At 40.6% G+C, this 19,965-nt stretch overlaps 1 protein-coding gene across 9 annotated transcripts in view; it reads right to left on the minus strand.

The window, feature by feature from the left end:
* Nucleotides 1–8,004, minus strand: part of KLC1 (kinesin light chain 1) — a 43,289-nt gene extending 35,285 nt beyond the window's left edge. For 3 of the 9 annotated variants that reach the window (XM_063159854.1, XM_063159855.1, XM_063159853.1), the window contains exon 1: nucleotides 7,707–8,003. The gene's annotated coding sequence lies outside the window, so the exon portion shown is untranslated. Of the gene's footprint in view, nucleotides 1–7,706 lie in introns of all 9 variants that reach the window. The other 6 variants (XM_063159858.1, XM_063159862.1, XM_063159860.1 and 3 more) reach the window with 4 other exon arrangements.
* Between the last annotated feature and the right edge of the window lie 11,961 nt (nucleotides 8,005–19,965).

Here is a 19,965-nt window from a genome sequence, read left to right on the forward strand (position 1 = left end):
CATCAAATCAGTCTTCCAGAATACATTAGAAATGCTATCAGCTTCCGCTTGCTAACATCAATTCTATTATCTTAACCAAATCTACTTTTTATAGCATACCCATAAAGATCTGGAAAATGCATTCAGGAAGGGCAGAGAAGGCCACACCTTGCCTCATATCACTGCATCCATGTGAGAAAGCTCTGCTGACAATTTGCTGTGGGTACTGACTACAATGCTCTTACATGCTTGATGACATTGAAGAAAAGGGTTATTTGGACTGAAACAAGAAAAAAAAGCAATTTCTTCTGCAGGCATAAAAGGAACATCCACTAACAGTGTTTCAGCACACAGCAGCCTTTTGCTTTAACAAATCCTTACATTGGATTTTGAAGCTATTTAATAGCTCACATTAAGATGCAAAACCATGCAGTGTCTCTTCAAGCTTTAGGGAAAGTATCTTCCTCCTGCTCCTCCTTCAATAATTAAAAAAAGAAATGCAAAACACTAAAAAGGCCACAGAAAAAGTTTCACAATCAAACTGTTCAGGCATAACCTTTAATATTGATAAAGAATCAATGCTAACCCATTCAATATTACATTAAAATCAACACTTTCAATAGCAATAACCAGTTATGAGAACATTTTTTTTCATACCTTACATATTTTAGTTCATAAAAGAACAGCAAATGATACAACCATCTAGAAAAACATATCACTCACTGATTCTTACCTACAACTTCAGAAAGCTGACTTAGCTGTAAGGTTGGAAATAATTTCCTTGTTGAGTACTCCATAATCTGGAGGCCTGATTCTGATGTTCTGAATTCTCCTGGGTCAGGAGGTGCTGAGCAATAGAGCAGGCCCTCACTCAACACTTCACAAAGGCACCTTAACATTCTGTGCACTCACACCTGAGGACCAAACCATAGTCCCAACCCCTTCTCCAGTGATCTTTCACATTCCTGATTTACCTTAGCTAGTGCTGGGCACAGAGGGTCCCTTTGGGACTCTGAAATCCTCACTGTGGTCACACCACTCACCTGACAGTTCCCCCCACCCTGCTGCAGGACACTGCTCTTCTGGTGGACTGACACAGAACAAGAGCACACTAACTGGAAAATCAACACAGAAGCTAAAAGTTTCATTTGAATATTGTTTTTTAAACCATCTCACTTGGATGATCTGTTTGGAAAGCACCCCCTCCCGAGGATGGCAGAACAGTGGCCCCTAAAACAAGCACACCATTAAAAGCACCGTGTCGTGTGCCTGCAAGCACTGCTCCATGTGCAGCCACACTACAGGCTGCAATGCAAAAAAGGAAAAGAAAAAACAGAAGTCAGCAAGCAAAGTTTCAAGCTATTTGTTATCCTAACAAATGGGTGTGGATGAAGATTCAATGGCCACAAAAAGTACAAGCAGTCACTGTAATTCAAACCCCTTCCAAAATGGGCTGTGCATCTTTGCTCTCCACCTGCATTCAGCACAAATTCCAAACCCAAGATATTTTTCTTTAATTAAACAATGTATTCCAACGGCAGTATTTTAAGTGCAGGCTAGAATCAACATGCAGAATATGATTTTTTTCTTAAAACTCCAGGGAGAGAAATTGATACTAATTGAACAAAAAGTACTTAAAAGCAAAGTAATTGATTCATTAATCTGCCTTTATCTATTTCCTGAACAATGGAAAGATGTATTTAAGTAACAGCAAATTACTGAGACTCTGAGACAAAGTCACCCTGTGGTGCCTCTTGGCTTTTTCAAAAGGTATAGAATGGGTAACAAATTCTTTAAAAATTAGGACACCTGGCTATGACATCTGTAAGTACCATAAGAAAACATTACATCTCATCTCTGTATGATTTCTTAAGCCCTTGGGAGTGCCTAGCAAGGACCAGTATCATCTGCTCCAGAATGCTCCCAGACCAGAATCTTATTAAGCAGTTTTATTACATCCTCTCTGTTAAACACAACTCTGCCTTACCACAGCCATAGTCCTCAGGTTCACACATCTCATCTTCCCAAAATACAACATTCCTCAAAATTAACATGTCTTTCTGGGGATTCATTCCCTCACACCTCTAGTAAGACCTCCAGGTCACTATCCTGCAATCTAACACACTGCCAATCGTCAGCCTGACTTCTGCACCCCTCCATGTTTCAATACAGTAATATTCATTATACTGAATGCTACTATACTGAATTGGGCCTCTACATCACTAGAACAGCACATTCTTTTTTTTCCCACACATTATTGCCTTCTATGTCCAGAGGAATTTAGAGATTGAATCATCTGGTCAGGCTTCCTGCAAACACCTGACCCTGAGCACTCTTTTACTCACCAAGACTATGGCTACACATCATAACCTGGCACTGCTCCTCATGCAGCCACACACTTCATCCACATGTCATAATAAATCAAAATAAAGGTATGTGCCTTTTACTGGATTATTTTACTGTCAGAAGTGAGGGGACAGAAAAGAGAAAAGGTTCAGGCCAACCAAAATACACTTATTTCCCCAGCTGTGTTGATGGAATAAGGAAAAGGGAACAAGCAGCAGGACTGTGGAACTACATAAACCAGCACTGAGATTGAAGAACATTTCATCTACATCCTTAGAGATCAATTATATATTCCTGTTCTGTCAACAGAAACATTACAGGAGGTTGTAGTGCCCCTCCCAGCTCAGAACTATAACCTCCCCTGTGTCCTCACATATTACCATCCCACTAGTTGGATTAATCTGACTGCACTCTGCCACTGTGAGGGAGAGATGAATCCACTTCTTTCATCAACCCTCCTCCCTTTAAATACACTCTAAATGTGACCTGGAGCTGGGGGAGAGCAGGGTGGAACATCCAGTTTAAGCACATGAACAAATGAAACATTAAAGGTGGGGATACACTAAAATCCGCTCATGGCAAAGACAGGAGGGATGACAGAGTAACAGCTGCTCAAGCCAGAAGAGAAAGAAACTCTGGCTTTTCCACATTGTTCAGGCTGACATTGTTTGATAAAGGAACATTCATAAAAGCCCTAAATCTTAAGATAAAATATTATTTAGAAAAACAAAAAGAAAGCAGCAGAACCACACCAACACACACCCTGCTCCTCCCTGCCAGTCCCTAATCTATAATGACATGGTTTGCAAATCATTCAGCTACTGTCAGCTGGAAGGAACAAACTCGGGATACAGGGCAGGAATGCAGTTACTGCAATCCTTTCCAAAGCTTAAACCACCAGCCTCTGCACTGAGAAATGGCTCACAAGTTCTAATCATAGCACACTGCCAGTATTCTTAATTTTTTGTTAACATTAACTACTTAACTACTACATACAAACACAGGTGAGAATGAAGATAATAATTTACCTGGTAATCCTGAAAAATATATGTATTGTCCTTTAAAAAGACTAACTTGTAGATATAACTTTTGAAATAGTATCAAAAGGTTGTTTATGTCAGACATTTCTTGAAACTTTTGAACATAACTGCAGTGTTAACTTTTGAAATGGTTTGCTGGGGTACATCCCATAGTAAATGTAATATAATTAGCCCCCACCCCAACCCTACAGATAGTAAGGAAGCCAGTACAATCCACTAGATTGGTGACATCCTTTCTTCTAGTCACTTTAAATTTAATAAAATCAGCTAGGTTTCTGACATAATCCCAGAAAGAAAATCTAAATATGATGAATTTGGTTTATGGTGGGTATTTACAAAATAATCAAAATATGAAACTGCTCACTTTTAAGTCTACTCACAAAAGATATTTTACTGCTTTCACTTGTAAGGAAGACTTGATCTTGAGAAACCATGTACAAAATATGTCCATTTAAGCAGACAACAAGCATGTTGGAAATATAAGATGGCATGAGCCCATATTCCTCATTTTCAGCAAGAAACACGACCAACAATAACTATTTGACAAACTAAATTCATTTTAATTCTACATACATGCCAAATGCCAAAATACAGCTTCCAGAGTAAAGCTTGTTTCTTACTGCAGTTAAATAGCAGCATTCCTGGGAGATAAGCTGCATTCAAAGAAACAAACAGTGATTAAATCAACACACAGATACTATTACTTGCTTCTGTTTTCTTAGCTGACTGAATCTGAAGAAACTGTCAACTATCAGAGACTGCCTTTATACAATTAAAGAATTTACCATCTCTAATGTTAACTGTGCTTTAGTGTTCATCTTTTGTTCACATTCCCAAATATATTATTGTACTAGAAGCATACACACAACCTTCAGCTCTCAAGCTTGCCCTTTCAGTATGGCCTCTTATTATTAAGCATGTTAATTGTCTAGCACAAAAATCCCCATGAATAGGGTCATCTCATGCCTGATGACTATAAAACACTTCCCACAGAATCCTCTGGAAGTAATTCCTGTATCACTGAGAGCATCTGCAATTCTGGCTCTAATCCTCATAACGAAGTGCCCAATTTAAATCCCGGAAGATGACGACAACAAATATCTCAGCAAATCCAAGTCACAAAAAGGGCACCTTTCTCTGGTCAGGCATTTTTTTTTAGTAATTTTCAAAGGAACCACAATTCCTTCTATATCCTACTCTCAGAGAGGAAAATGTTTCACTAAATCAAACACTGCAAAGACTTTATTACCTCGAGAACACCTGAAGCTGACTCTGACTCAGGGTAACTGCTACAACCAGTTCTATTTTGAAGTCAAACAGGAATCTTTTTAGAGTGAACAAGGTGTCTCTGGCTGGTACTTGGGTACAACAAATACATTTTAGACATTATGTTTGTCATGCTTTTGCTTGAAGGAAAATCAGAGTTAACATCGAAAAGAAATGTTTTTCTAAACTTTGGTCAAGGTAAATACTGTGTTCTTGAAAAACAATTAGAAATACTTTAGAAATGTGAAATATTATGAAGGCTGAATTAAGAGAAAGCCTGTGGCTACCCACTTTATTGCCATGATGATGGAATTGGTCCATTTTTACAACAGTTGTGTCATACTGAACAACACCCTGGAGGAATACTGACTACAAAAAATGTTAATTTAACTAGACCTAGCATGCTTGTCCCCATCAATATCTGCAACTCTGCTCTTCAACACCAAATATACTTTTCTTTGTACACAGAGTACACTTTGCTTATTCATGAATTTACCCAGATTTCTGTATTTGTTACTCCTCTTAGAAAAACTTTATTTTACAAGTATTTGTACACTAAATTGAGCTTTAAAATAATCATGAGCTATGCAACTGGAGAGATGCTATCAATCCCAGAGTAAATTCAATTGCACGTCTGCCAGAGAAGTCAAACAGAAGAGATGAAAGAGTAACTGCACAAGCCCACATTTCAAGAGAAACAGAAGCTGCATTAAATGGACTCAGAACTGAATATAAGACTACAGTATTTCCCCAAACTCCCAATTAAATAAGAGACATATGTAGGTATGTGTATATACACAAAAAGATACACAGAGAGAGAGATATGTGTACTGTATGAGCAGCACATGAGTGAGAGGTTTCTGACATGAGCATGGCAAGTTCTGCACAAACACAGGAAGCAGCAATTGTCCTTATATCCCTTAAATGTCTGTACAGTGTATTTTGTTCTGTGTCAAAAACATTCAGAATGACTCCTGCATATTTAATTTCAAATTATGTATGTGACTCCTCTGTTGTCAAACACAGACCTTTTAAAAGAATCCATTTCCATTAATAAGGCACTACTAACCATATCATAGGAATCTGACAAACAATTCATGAAGCTACTTCACAGGACCTTTGGGGGGTAACCTTATACTCTTTTTTAGTTATATATAGCAGCAAGTAAAGAGAAACTATGCTCAAATTGCTGTTAGAATTTCTGATTACTGGAACTGTCCAGCTCCATCATCAACCTTCAGAAACACGAAGGTTGCCAAACTTTAACTGCAACGTGATGCAGAAGTGATACTGCATTGGTGAGCGAGTTTCAGGAATGGACAATTTAAATTCCCTGCCTTTACCCATATGCTTCTCCATTATGTGAAATGTCTACCTAAATGGAGCTGCAAGAGTTCTCCATAGCTGTTCTAATTTCATGGGAAAGGTCCTCCTAAACCATGTGGTCACAAAAATAATTGCGCAAGTGACTTGCAAGGTCTTCTGCTCAGCCTCACCAGATGGATCAGCTTTCTCTCTGCTGCCAGTAAATGCTGAATGTGTAACTTCCAATTGTATCTGTAATCCTAGGGTTATAACATCCTCTATCATGTTTCGCTGAAGCTCTGGAATTCATACTCAATTAAAATAAAGCTATTTTCCAAAAGAGTTTTAAATCAACAGTGCGTTCTAAAAGGTGTTGCTTTCCGTTTTGTTGGGCTTTTATTTTTTTTAATCAAAATGCTAAGCTGTCTAAAACCTCAACAGTTCCTCTTTAGCTTCCAATGCACACCCTTTGTGCATAAGTTTCCTATTTATGTGATGAGCAAATGCAAAACTGGAAGTGAAAGAGACAATTACTTTGCAGAGCAGTTGTTGTTAAATCTTCTGTCAAGCACAACACAGCTAAAAATGAATTTTAACTGTTTTAGTTTTTTGTATTTTTATGTGTAAACTTGAAAGCATGCTATATGAATGACACTGGCTTATAATTTTGCTGTTCAGAGCAAACTATAAAAACAGACTTTTGCTTTTTCCTAGCCAGTTTTGTTTTCTGAGTTTGTATTCTGACTTCATGACGAGTATCTTGAGTACTGATATTACTTTTACATCATACCCACTAATGGAAATCATTAACACAAGGGGAAAAAAAAGCACCATCATTGATTTAGCCACCTTCAAAAGCCACACAAGAGTATTACACTAGGTGATACCACCTTGGCCATTAAAATGTGCTTCAATATGCTTAGAACACAGAATTCAATCAAGTGTCAAGAAGTTTCCTTATTCTGATTACATTCAACTGCTATGCAGTTCTGCAAATCTGGCATCTTGTTACTTAGAAATATCAGAAAGACCAAAGCCAAATAAGTAAGGTTTTAAAGTGTCCTTCTAATCAATCTCTGCTCTAAAGATACAATTAGTTATCAATTAAATCAATTATGTATTTTTGCTAGAATAACCTGTTTCTAACCAATGCTTTCCTTATTCTGGAGATGCAGAAATCCGGGCAAGACCTTAGTCTATGAATCCCCTCGGACTACAGCCCGGCAGGTGACCTACACTGCATAAATCCGGTCACTGTGTACAAAGCCCAAAGCAGACCTGTCCTAGCCTCGCCCTCCCGCAGCAGTTCCGCCCTGGCACGGCGCAGCCCCGGCGCCGGGGGAGCGCAGACAAAGCGCCGCACGCCCGGAGCCGCAGGCCGGAGCCTCCCCAGCCCTCTCTGCCCGCTCCCTCCCAGGGCGGCGCCCGCCGCAGCACCGTGGGGAGCCGGCACAGGAAACGGGGACAAAGCCGAGCCGATGCCCATCCCCAGGCACGTACCCCTGCCCGCAGCCGAGCGCCGAGCGCAAGTGACAAAACGCCCAAAAAAAGCCTCCCCCAAAAGCCACCCCGCCCTGGGCGCGCAAAGGACGGGGCCGGCTGTCAGCGGCGGCGCTGCGGGGGGACCGGGCGGCCCGCGCAGCCTTTTGTTGTTTGCGCAGCGGCGGATGAGAAGGGAGAGGAGCTGAACACCCCACGCACCCACACCCAAACACACCCGCCCCGGGTCCCGGCCCGCCGGCCCCGGCCCGGCCGGCTGCCCCCGCTCACCGCTCGGTGCTGCAGCTCGGGCGATGTGCGCAGCGCTCGCTGGGGCGGCGGGGGCCGCGCAGCCCGGGGCGGGGAGGCGGCCGGAGGAGGATGTCAGCGATGGGCGGGCGAAAGGGAGGAAGGAAAAGGGTTTTTGGGGGGGAGAGAGGACCGGAGAGAGGGAGGGGAGGCGTGAAAGAAGCGAGTCAGCACCACGGCGGACCCAGTGCTTCCCGCAAGGCGCTGGCAGGGCCGCGGTGGTCGGCGCCGGCAGAGCGGGCGCTGACAGCTGCCGGCAGCCGCCACCACCGCCCCGGCTGCTGCTGCTGCGGCTGCGGCCGCCGCCCCTGTCCCGCCCCGCGCTCCCCTCCCTCCTTCCCTCCCGCCCCGCCTGACATGGCGGCGCCCCCCCTTCTCCCACAAGCGCCCGCGCGCCCTTCTCCCCCACCGCCCCCCCTCATGGCGTCACCCTCCGCGGCAGCGGGCAGCGCCGGCGGGATGCTCTGAGGGAGCTCGGGGCTCCAGGTGCATCCCCGAGGCTGCCGGTGCGGGCCGCGCTAAACCCTGCTGAGATTCGCCTCGTCCGCCTCGAGTGGATGTCAGCGGAGAGCAGATCCCGGCGGTTCCTCAGGGCGCCCTCAGTGACACTGGGGCGGCTTCGCTCCAAGGGGGCTCCACTGCTGATGCTCCTGGCGCTGGTTTGACCTTCTGTGGTGGAAAGAAGTTCAGGGTTATGGCATCGTGAAACTGATGTCCCCATCTCAGTTGGATGCCTCTGGGAAAATCTTCCGCTCCCTTTAAAAAGGACGTGGAGGTGCTGGAGTGTGTCCAGCAAAGGGCAGCAAGGCTTTTGAAAGGTCTAGAAAACATATCTTAGGAGGAATGGCTGAGGGACCTGAGTTGGTTTGGTTTCAAGAAGAGGAGGCTCAGGAGGAACCTCATCACTCCCCGGAATAGGTTGCCCAGGAAGGTGGTGGAGCCGCCACCCCAGAGGTGCTCCAGAGGCACGGGGATGTGGCACTGGACAGTGTGGTTCAGTGGTCATGGGGTTACAGGGGCAGTGTGGGTTGATGATTGGACTGAATAATCTTGAAGGCCTCTTCCAACCATGACTTCATGAAATGTGCTTGAAAATCTTCGCAGTGTGCAGCAGCTCATGGAGCAAGTCACAGAGAAATCAGCTGAAGGACGTGTTGAAGGTTGGGCCCCCACACAGAGCTCAGTGTGTGTTGCTAATATATTTCAATGCCCTTGTCTTTGTTCTGCATGGAAGTAAGTGAAAAATCCCTGCTCATACAAAGGTTTACACATGAAAAGTAAGACTTGCATGAGAACACAGTGACACTTGTCACAAGAACTATTTCTTTGCAGCTTCCAATTTCATTCCCACTCTCGCTAGAGAGGAAGGAACAGCCACTGTATTTTCTTTGTGTTATATTTCACTAGGTAGAAGTTAAGTCCAGAAAGGAAAGATGGAAGGAATTGAGGTATAAGATAGAAAAAAAAAATATGAAAAAGAACAGTTTAAAAAACAAAACAAAACCAATCACAACAAAAACCTCAAAATATAGCAAAGCAGTAAAATGTACATTGTGAATCATCTGGGATTAGTGACAACCTATTGTTATATTGTGATGTTATATTGATTATCACCTGGGCTCCACATAGAATAGAATAGCATTGTTCAGTTGGAGGGGACCTGCAATGGTCATTTAGTCCCTGCAGTATGTAGAGGGTATGAATCATAACCTAATAGAAGAACAGAGGTATAGTGGTAAATCAAAATATGCAGCCTCACCTAAGTGGCAATATTTAAAATATTCAAGGAAAGCAGAGCTTAAGTATGTTTGCCCTCATGTACAATGCTGAGCAAGTCTACAGAAGAGCAGATGTGAGAACAAGAGTTGGGTGACAAAGCAAGGCTCCTAAGAATAAGCACGAAGTTGGAAGAGGAATCAGAACTAATGTTGTTGTCAAAGAGGCAGAGGAACAGGAAGAGTGACAGAAGCCCACAAGAAACAAAGCAGAGTTAGGGGAGGATGGATAGTCTTCAGACTGTAAATACAGAGAATCATTGCTGGATTTGAAAAGTTGAGGAAAATAAAGTATACTTACTGAATTCCACTCTCAGGTTGATATCTTACACAGATTAATCTGTCCAGCAAAACCCAATTTTGATACAAATATTTCCATGCAGCAGTTTCTTGAGTTATTCATCTTCATTTACAACTTTTCTCTGGCAATTTTATATTAATGGTTTAATTAACCACATTCTAGTTTTGACAGGCAATACAACCTAATTATAACAATGTGAAATATCTCTTTGCACAGTAATATGAAAGGGGAAAAAAAGATTGAAGGGCATTCCTTTACACAAACTACATTTTAAAGAGTTATGCCAATTGGTTCACAGGTTCAGAGTATTCTCATGAATATGCAAGAGATTTAATTAAAAATAGAACATGCCCTAATTACATAATTATGCAAGAGAACTGATTCAAAGGAACCACTCCTGCCTTTTGAATAAACAATATTCATTGCTTTCTTCCTATCACACATTTGCTTTAAAAGATTTCCTGCAATTAGCTGTTTACCCCAGGGATGTGAGCATCTCTGAACAAAGCAACTACTCCAGCTATGACCCTGATTCATAATATGCTGGCTAATCAAGTATTTGCATCCTGGCAATTTCCCACATAAACAGCACACACTATAAGCTCCCTCCTGCAGGAAGGCTGATTAGCTCAATGGAGCTATGGTGCAGTGTTGCTCCTCTCTGTTTATGGCACTCAGCAGAAGTTAGACACAGGGCAGACTTGGTGAAGATGATTTTTCCTCAAGCTACTGCCTGACCTGAAATATCCAAAGAGTTCCTCTTCATTTGGATCTTGTTTTTCCTGTCTCATCTAATGAGAATTATCCAAGTTCATCTAGCAGTTAAAACTATTCACTGCCCACATTTCCATTTTCTCTTCAGGAACTAGTTATGCTGCATGCCCTGATATTTTGATAAAATTATCGAGACATGCTGTCTCTAGTATAATGCACAATCACAGAATCAATTAGGTTGGAAAAGACCTCTGAGATCATCAGGTCCAACCTATGGCCTAACATCACCATGGCACTAAGTGCCATGTCCAGTCTTTGCTTAAACACCTCCAAGCATGGTGGCTCCTGTGATCCTTTGCCTATCACCAGCAAGGTCACCATGCTTTTCTGCAGACTTCTGAATGCACACCAAAACATAACCCCATAACACATTGTTTACAATGCTGGATTCTTTAGTCCCAATATACCAATTTCCCTCTTTCCCTGGAAGAGAGAGGGAGGTTTGTAATTCACAGTGGGAGAGCAAAAAGCAAACAGTTCAACTAATGCAGCACAAAGCTCAGTGGTTTTTGAAGTGCAACAGTGTGAGAAATACACACAGCAAACTGAGGTCAGCTTAACTGACATCCACAAATGGGGCAAGGCTCTAAAGAAATTCAGGTTCACTTCATTTAAGAAGTGTGAGTCATTTTATTTTACCACTTGTGATGGGCTGACGCTGGCCAAATGCCACCAGCACACTATTGTACTAAAAAAAAAATATCCTTCTTGGATATATATCTTAGAGAATCTACCAAAAGAGAATTTTATTTTTTTTCAATCTAATCTTATAGTCTATAAAATCTATGACTTCATTTCAGAAATACAGCCACAATAAAGTACTATATTGGAGTAATTTCAACTGCTGCTAAAGTGCTGTTTAAAAGCATCCTGGCAATAATAAATATTGAAAGGCCAGATTCAGCAACCTATCTGGTTTTTCATCACAACCACTTGACACTTGCATATGTTTTAGTTTGTATTTCCTAAAAGAACATCCTTTATGGAAAAGAGGAAACATAAAAACCAGACTCAGAAGTGTCAAGTACCCAGTCCTAGGCACAATTTTAGCCCAGCTCTTTTGTTCATATGTGCAATTACTGCATGCAGAGCTACCTTTTTGTCAGGGAGTTCAGGCACTTTGGGGTAAAAGGACTGTGTTTTGCTTTGCTTGACTCATTGTCAAATGCCTGAACTTACCATTGGGAACCCACTGTCAGGCAAGGCATTAATTCTAAGTAAAATAAACACTGATCATGATCCTGCTTCCCAAGTCAATAAGCTTTATTTACATGCAAGTGAATTCTCCTTTTTCAGAGTCACAAGGATTTCTAGGAAGCTCTAACAAATGGAAGCCAGTTTGCTTTTCCCTGCTGTTTTCTCTCCACAGAGAAATAACAAGGAAATAAAGCATGCAGTGTTAATTCAAATCTTAACACTTAATTTCTGTTATATTTTTTAAAACAGAGCAGGATACTTGCACTGGACATTTTGTTAACAAGATCTTTTTTTAACTCTCAGTTATTACAGAGTTGTGCTGCTGCTAAAGAACATAACATACTGAATGAAAGGTTTAAGCAGCCCATTCAATTAGCTTTAAAACAATTATGTTATGAAAAACAGACTTCTAAACCTCAGGTAATGCAGTTAAAATAATCACTGGAAAGCTAGAGAATTTGCATGTCAATATTAATGTGAACATAGAGGAAAATACTAGAAAGTTTCAGCAACACAGCTATATATATATATCCCAAGTTCCACTGTTATCTTCAAAGTAGTAAGTGATCAAGGAGCTAAGGATTCCACCCTTTGACAAGTTCTAATACTCTGTGCTATATGAGTTTACAGACACTGTCAGTATTCTCCAAGATCCTGCTTTAAACATCAAAGTTCTGAACAGGTTAAGGATTCACAGAGGAGAGCTTGTGATGATGATTAGACTTTTATTTTTACTCCTTGCATTCAAGGAATTCGTTGCCACCTCTACGAGGGAATGTTTACACCACCACACTCACTATGCTCCAGCAGCAATTTCTGCTCTGCCTGATGTCATATCTCTAATTCCATTGAAAGATGAAGTGACTTTCTTCCTCACTTGTTTCCATGTTCCACACTCAGCTGATGGTTGATTACCAGCATCTTTCAGGCTTGGAAATATTCCCTTCTCCATATTCACTCTGCATGACTTTTAGTGCTTATGCATGAAGATAACATCCTATTTAGGTTCCTCCTTTCCTTCCTCCATACTTTCACTTCTCAGTGAGTTTATTCTCCCCTGGGGTTCCAGTTGCTTATTCAAGGTTATGAGGATTATTAATCTCTGCATATGAGTCACAGGAAGTTACATTTATTTCTGTATTCACCTTCCTCAGCCACTGAACCATTGCAGAAGTGTATTTGGTCCTCCAGAGGAAATAAAAAACATGCTGTGGCTGGAATATCACACAACTAGACATTCAGTCTGTGTTACAGTACTTCCTGTTCATCCTCCTATATCCTTACTTCCCAACTATGACTCAGCTCCCTTTTTTACCTTTATATTGGGATAAAGCCTAGTATTGATGGGGAAAAAGTTTATTCCGCAAACACAACAAACAGACTCTTCCAAACACAACATCATGTGTCTTTGTTCAAACCACGGAACATGTAGGAAGAGCAGGGGAAGAAAAGGATCACCTTTACAGATTTTTAAGTGTCTGCTTTCTTACTGCTTCCATTATCCCCTTCCCTTTCTTAGAACACCAGCTCTTTATTACCTCTATGGTTTGTCAGCATTCCTTTAGAGATCTGCTAATTCATCTGGTTTGCCTGCCAGATTACTTGCTATTAGATTAGGTGAGAGTCTTTCCTTGGTTATTTCAGTAGCCATTTTAGGATCCTCAGCAAAGGAGACTTATAGATAACCTTTTTTCATTAAATCCTCCAGAGTTTCATTATGAAAAACACTTTTTCCTAAAACAACCAACCTATGAGGGCTGTAATTTCAGTGACACACCAGTGTAAATCTGGGATGGTTTCTTTAAGCAGTATGAGATTTTTCTTATTTTGAGAAGTGAATCTTAGAAAATGTAGGAAAAGCACTATTTTTTTTCTAATCAACATCAGGAAGAGGCACAGACTAGAATATAAACTTGCCCCAGCACCAGGATAACTGGTGCTTCCTCACACTGATATAGGAGATCTATTCTCTTTATTCTCACTGAGGTTCCTACATACATTTAGAGAAGAAGGAAGCTGTGATTTTTCAGATGCTGCCTTTTATTAAAGTTTATGCATAAGCTAATCACAAGAAATGCTAATGCCAGTATGTGGCTGTATGTGACCTTTTCCAAGTAGAAATTTGCACCTACTGATGGAAGAAAGACAACTAAATCTCTGAAGTCTAAAAGCCATTACAGATGAACACCTAATCTGGTCTTTTTCTAAATGTAATTATCAAAGTCCATTGAAAACCAAGCAGGCTCTTACCCTTCCTGCCCAAGAACATCACTCCTTCACTGTGCATTCTCAAGGATAATATATACATACAGATATTATGCCAAATTGTGTTATTTTTTTTTCCTGACTCTTTTCCCTGGCTACTGATTGTCCTCATTTCTCTATATGTTTGCATTTCTAAGGAAGTCCTCACAGATAGGACTTCTTTTTTATATGTTTAATTAAATTATTGTATAAAAAGAAGATTCTTTCCTACTTAACTCTCTTAGCTGGTTCTTCCTCCACTCACCTGTGTAGCAGATTCTGCACACCTTTCTCCCCTCATGACCATCAATTTGCTTGGCTAAACAAACTGAACTCTTAATCTCTTTTAAAGAGATTCTACATCTCCCTGATTATTCAGTTTGCCCTTCTCTGCTCTGTTTGCTTCATCTTCCTTGAGCCTAAAGAGCTGCAATTGTTTGTGCCATGGTCACTACCCAAAATGTTTGTTCCCAAGTCAGATTTACCAGTAAACCTCCCTTACATTTAATGTATTCCTTTTCTGCACATGGCACAGTATTTGCCAAAATTTTATAGCCCTTTCTTCTGTTAAATGCTTTTCTCTCTTCCTTAGCTAATGCTCTATATGGAATTATACCAAATTCACTTGGCATTCAAGGTCGATTGGAATTTCTTATTTTTTATGGGAGGCCATTGTACATCCACTTTTCATTGTTGGAGTTTGTCTTAAGTTTGTGTTAAGAGGGTATTTCAGGGGCAGTACCCAGCTGCACTATACTGGGGACTTCATGGTAATACAGTTTGCCCCAAGGGAAAGGGAAATGGAAATGCTTCTGCTGTGTGACAATGGTTTCTGTCATTTCTGTGCCAATGACCAATTATGTCTGTACAGAAAATGGCTTCTCTGAATGTGCCCGTGGCAAGATGGATGGTAGACAGGACCTGGGGCTGAGAAGGGCAGAGTCACTCTAAAAATCAATAGCAAACAGAACTGTCTGTGCTGGATATTTTGTTCCTCATGCTGTCTCCTGGGAAACAGAGCAGATGCAGGATAAGGACAGATGATCTCCCTCCATGGGGCCCATCTCTAACCCAGCCTACCCACACTCAGAGTGCCCCCTGCATTTAGGGGATGTGGAAGGAGGCCTGAGAAAGCAGCCTTGTAGGTGTCTATTCATGAAGAAAGCAATTCCTCCTGCACCTGTGTAGATGTTTTTTATTCACCAGTATAGGTATAAAAAACCCAGTGAGGGGATGCTATTAGTTTGACAAGTTTGGCAGACACTGCTGCATCACATCATGTTCTGAAGGTTTTCCTTGTGCCAAAGACTAGATTTAATTTAGGTAATTTATGCAGCAACTGGCTAAGAAGGCAGTTACCTCATTGGTATGTAGGTCATTATAGATATTCTGAGACTACAATTTTGCTTTAGAGGACAATTATAAAAAGGAATTTAAAGCAGGACTCCTTGGCCTTTGACTTTGGTGGTCAGCTGGGCATAGGAAAATTCACAGAGTGGAGATTGTAGTCATTTCTTTGAAGGAAAAAATCCATGCTGCCATGGTTATCTATGACAGCATTGTCACCTAAAACACCTGGACTGTTGGAGGTGTTTTGATTACAGAGAGCAGTTCACTCTGCCACACCAATTAACTACAGCCTCCTGGGAAAGTCCTGGGGAATTGCTGAAACATGCCATATGCATGGCATTTAGATTTTGAATCCATGTATTTTAACATAAGATTATTCCTTAATGTCTAAAATAATTATTTTAATGAAAGCTCAAAATGAAACATATTGAAATTGTTGAATATATTGAAATTGTTTCAAAGACATATTTAGTGCAGTTTTTTATCAAAGTTTACCTATTGAAGATAATGGGGCTGCAAACAGGAACTGACACATGCCTCACTTAAAACTAAGACAAAGCTGGGAACAACTGATAAATATAAATTAGCCATGAAAGTGAAATGCACTGCCTACACAGAGTTACACCTCATATTACATGCTGAAGGGCCACAAAGTACACCATCACCATATGTTTGAAAGCTGCCATGACTCACACAGAGGAGGCTGATGAGTAACAGTATCTTCCTTCCCCAGCGTATAGCACTGACCAGAAATCTCCCCTGTAAATGGTTCCATCGTGGGCTGCAGCTGAACGTGCCCCCCATCCTTGTAATTAACTACAGAACTGTAAAATGGTGCTGCCAGGTTTACTGTGCACCAATGCAGAAAGCACTCTAAATTCCTTTAAAGGATGGTTCACACATTTGTCATTTCCCATCCCACTCATTTTGCAGCCAAAAGAGGCTGGAATGCTGTGTTAACCATCTTTTTAATTAATTTAACTTCTTTTCTATCTCTTTTTAGTTATGAATTCTGAATGAATATTCATACAAACACTCATATGAATTTGGTTATGAATTTTTGGTTATGAGTTCTGTCGGGTAGTGCCCAAAACCAAAGTCCATATTGTAAACAAGTGAGGTTGCTTTTCTAATTTACATGTAAACATATAGTAGCTATAAATACTGAAATGACATTGTTAATTACATACAAACATTGAGTGCTAGGTGGCTGTTTGATAATACCTATAAATTATAGACTCAAGTCAGTAAGTAATAAGCTGCTTTGTTCCTTTTAGAGAAACTGTGAACTTCATGATTTAAAAGCCTGAGAAAAACGTTCCCGAGATGGAGAAGTGCTCTGCACAGTGGCAGCTCTTCAGCCACCTTGTCCCTGTTTTACTCAGTCCTGTGGATCTCAGATATAGGGCTGAGATACCCTGGTAACTCAGATATGCCCATCAAGCCCTCAGGTGTCCCCCTGAATAGAGCCCTTTTTGCCCAGCAGCAAAAAGGGGAGAGGCAGCAAACAAAATTAATTTTGAGCATCTCTTGTCAATTCAAGTTGCTCTATAATATCCTATGGCAGAACTGATTTTTTTTCTTTGAAGTGAGCTGGATTTCTTCCTTGGCACAAATTGGCACCTGTGGCTATTTACTCATATGTCAGCTTAGTATTTTGTTCTGTTTTCCATGATGGAATTTTTCATGAGGCCTGAGGAAACTGGAGGTTTTCCAGACATGACAGTAAAAGTGAGATGCTATTTTGGTAAATGTGAAAAGAAGATTGATAAATTCAGAAGACATTTTCTTACATATTCATTGGAACTTAGTTTCCATTTTGTCTTCTATTCTTATAAAATTTTGAAAAAATAAGTGTTTTCTCCTAAGTATTTATTGTAGAGTTACTAAGGTCAGAACTGACTGGACTTGGTTTGTTGCAGAATATTTATGCTGTGTCATACCAGCTATTTTCTATATGACACTCCAGGGTAATACAACCACTTGGAAAGCAATCAAGGCAGTGAGACTCTTTTGAAATTTGAAATTCATGGATTTTGTCTTCTTAAATAGCCTTAACTACAAAGTCTGTTTTGCAAAACAACACATACCCCCTCTGCTCTCTCTCAAGAATTTAGACTTTTAATTATTTGAGTCATTCCAGGAATAGCTTTTCTGGAACCCTTTAAAAACAGCCAGTGTATGCTACACCCCAATCATTTTTCCATGGCAAGGATTTCTTACAATTTGTCAACAGGAAGTTCTTTTACAATGAGATATGAATAGTGACCTGAATTTCTTACGATTCTGAAACTTGCGTTTTGCCTGTTAATGTGTTTTGGCTCATCTGATGGAAGTATCACAGCCAAGTCTGCAGCTGAATCATATCAGTGGGTTCTTTGGAGGCAGCAGCGTGAGCAGAGCACTGCTGAGTGCCAGAAAGCCTGGACTGGCAGGGGGCTGCTGGAAACTCATCCCACACATGGTCCATCACAGTGGCTTCAGGGCTGCTCTGGCTTGGGCAGGTGCTCGTTGCCTCCTGGCAGCCTCAGGAGATGCATACAGACATTTTTGCTGCCTCCTGCTGTCTCAAGCAGTCACAACACACCTGGAACCACCCTAAGGATGAGACCTGTAAGCAAAATCACTGTGCCTTTCCCTGCAAAATATAAGAAACTCAGTTAAATGGGTGTTTGGTTTGAACCACAAGCCAAAACTTACAAGCCAGTGAATGGAATGGACCATGTCTTCTAGAGCTGATTTTGACTCTAGATAAGTCACTACATAGTGATACTTCTTCTGAGTAAGATCAGACTTGAAAAGGGATCATGTAATTTTTTGCCTTTACTGTTTCTAGCCCCATGTACTACTCTTGCACTTCCACAGCATCTGCTGTTTGAATATATAACTCAAGTAAATCTCACAATACTTGGGTAAATCTTAATCCATTAATGCATGCAAAGCCAAGGCACAAAGAAGTGATTTATATAATTGTGAATACTAATGAGTATGTGCTTCAAGATGATTACATTCCATGCACTTATAAACTCTTCTCCAAACATAAACTATTAAGAAATAAAATGAGCTTTGCTTCCCTTACTAGTTTGTTGTTTTTTTTTAGAAATAAACTTGAATATTCAATTATGGGTTTATTATTCTGTGAATCAGTTTACAGTGATCAGTGGATATAATTTTTAGTATGAAAATGTTATTTGTGCATATTACAGTTCCAGGCATACATTATCCTTTCATGAAAACATTTCAATCTTCAAGTCTTTATGCAAAAGATTGGCCCGTGGGCTCTGCACAGGATGTAAATTAAGTTCTTGTTTGGCTAAATCTGATTACCCTGTAGGGTACCCATCTTGCTTAGTGACAGTGGAAGCTAAAAATTGCAAAGCAGGACAGTCCACTTGAAATGGGGCCAGGAAGGGTCAGTTTCTAAACAGCAAATCTGAAGTTTGAACTAGATTTTAATAGCATGCCTAAGAATTTTCAGTTAAACATAGAAGCTGTCTCCTCCATAGCTGCTATCATTGCTTTTAAATATCATAATGAAATTGAGAAAAGCTCTTCCCTTTTTTAAGTCCAAGTCTTTATTAATCATATGTAAAGATGCTGCAATCACTTTAACCCAGCCTTTAGTCAGTCTGCAGCTTAATTCCCATTTGACACTTCCTTTCTCCTCTCATATTCTATCAAAATTAATGGTCCAACAGAGAAATTCAGACAATAGCAAAACCACCTCAAGTCAATACAAACTAAACCTATTTGAATATTATCAAAATAACGTTGCTTTACTGTGGACTTACTAAGCATATGAGAGAGACTAAAAAGGCACATGCTGACACTACTGAATATGAACTACTGCTGTTCCTTCTGACAGGATTAGCTAAATACTTAAATGATAAGAACACTCCCCTGTATTTTTCCTATATTCAGAAGATGTGCACAGAAAAGTCACTCTTTGATCTGTTTCACTAGCTTCAGTTACTGTAGCAGGCTTTTGTGTACATAAAAATTTTATTTTTAGTAGTCTTTGGCATCTCCTTAGCTTTCTTTTGATGTCTAAAGGTTTTATGATCAATAATATCTAAAAGCAGCTGGTGTTATTGCAATTGCTCTGAGTCAAGGATAAAACCCAACAAAAGTAATGCAACACTGGTGAAAATGATACAGCTCTTGGCTGTTCAGAAAATGTAATTAACTCAGTAAATGCATGTGGTTTTTAGTAATGAGATTCAAAATTTCAGACAGATTAATTTTAATAACATCTTTTCACAGTGGTTCTATTAGATATTTTAAATCTATTTAAATCAGACCTCAACACTTACCTAATAGATAAATACCTCACCCCCTCAATAGGTTTTAGATGAAGGGACTCAGCACATCACACAGAATCCTAATGAATTTGAAGGGGGAAAAGGATAAAACCAGGGCTGGAGATAGCCTGGGCCAACACGCCAGTGTCTGAGGGATGGTGTGCTGGGGATCTCCTTTCATCTGTTGTCTCATGGAGACTGGGGATGGATTTCCATGTGGCAGCAGTGACACTAGGGATATTGATGTGTTGGAAACCCCAGAAGTGCCTGAGAACGATCAAATGGAAGGTCCTGCTTGA

Source organism: Melospiza melodia, chromosome 6, assembly GCF_035770615.1.
Source record: "Melospiza melodia melodia isolate bMelMel2 chromosome 6, bMelMel2.pri, whole genome shotgun sequence".
Classification (NCBI taxonomy): Eukaryota; Metazoa; Chordata; class Aves; order Passeriformes; family Passerellidae; genus Melospiza; species Melospiza melodia.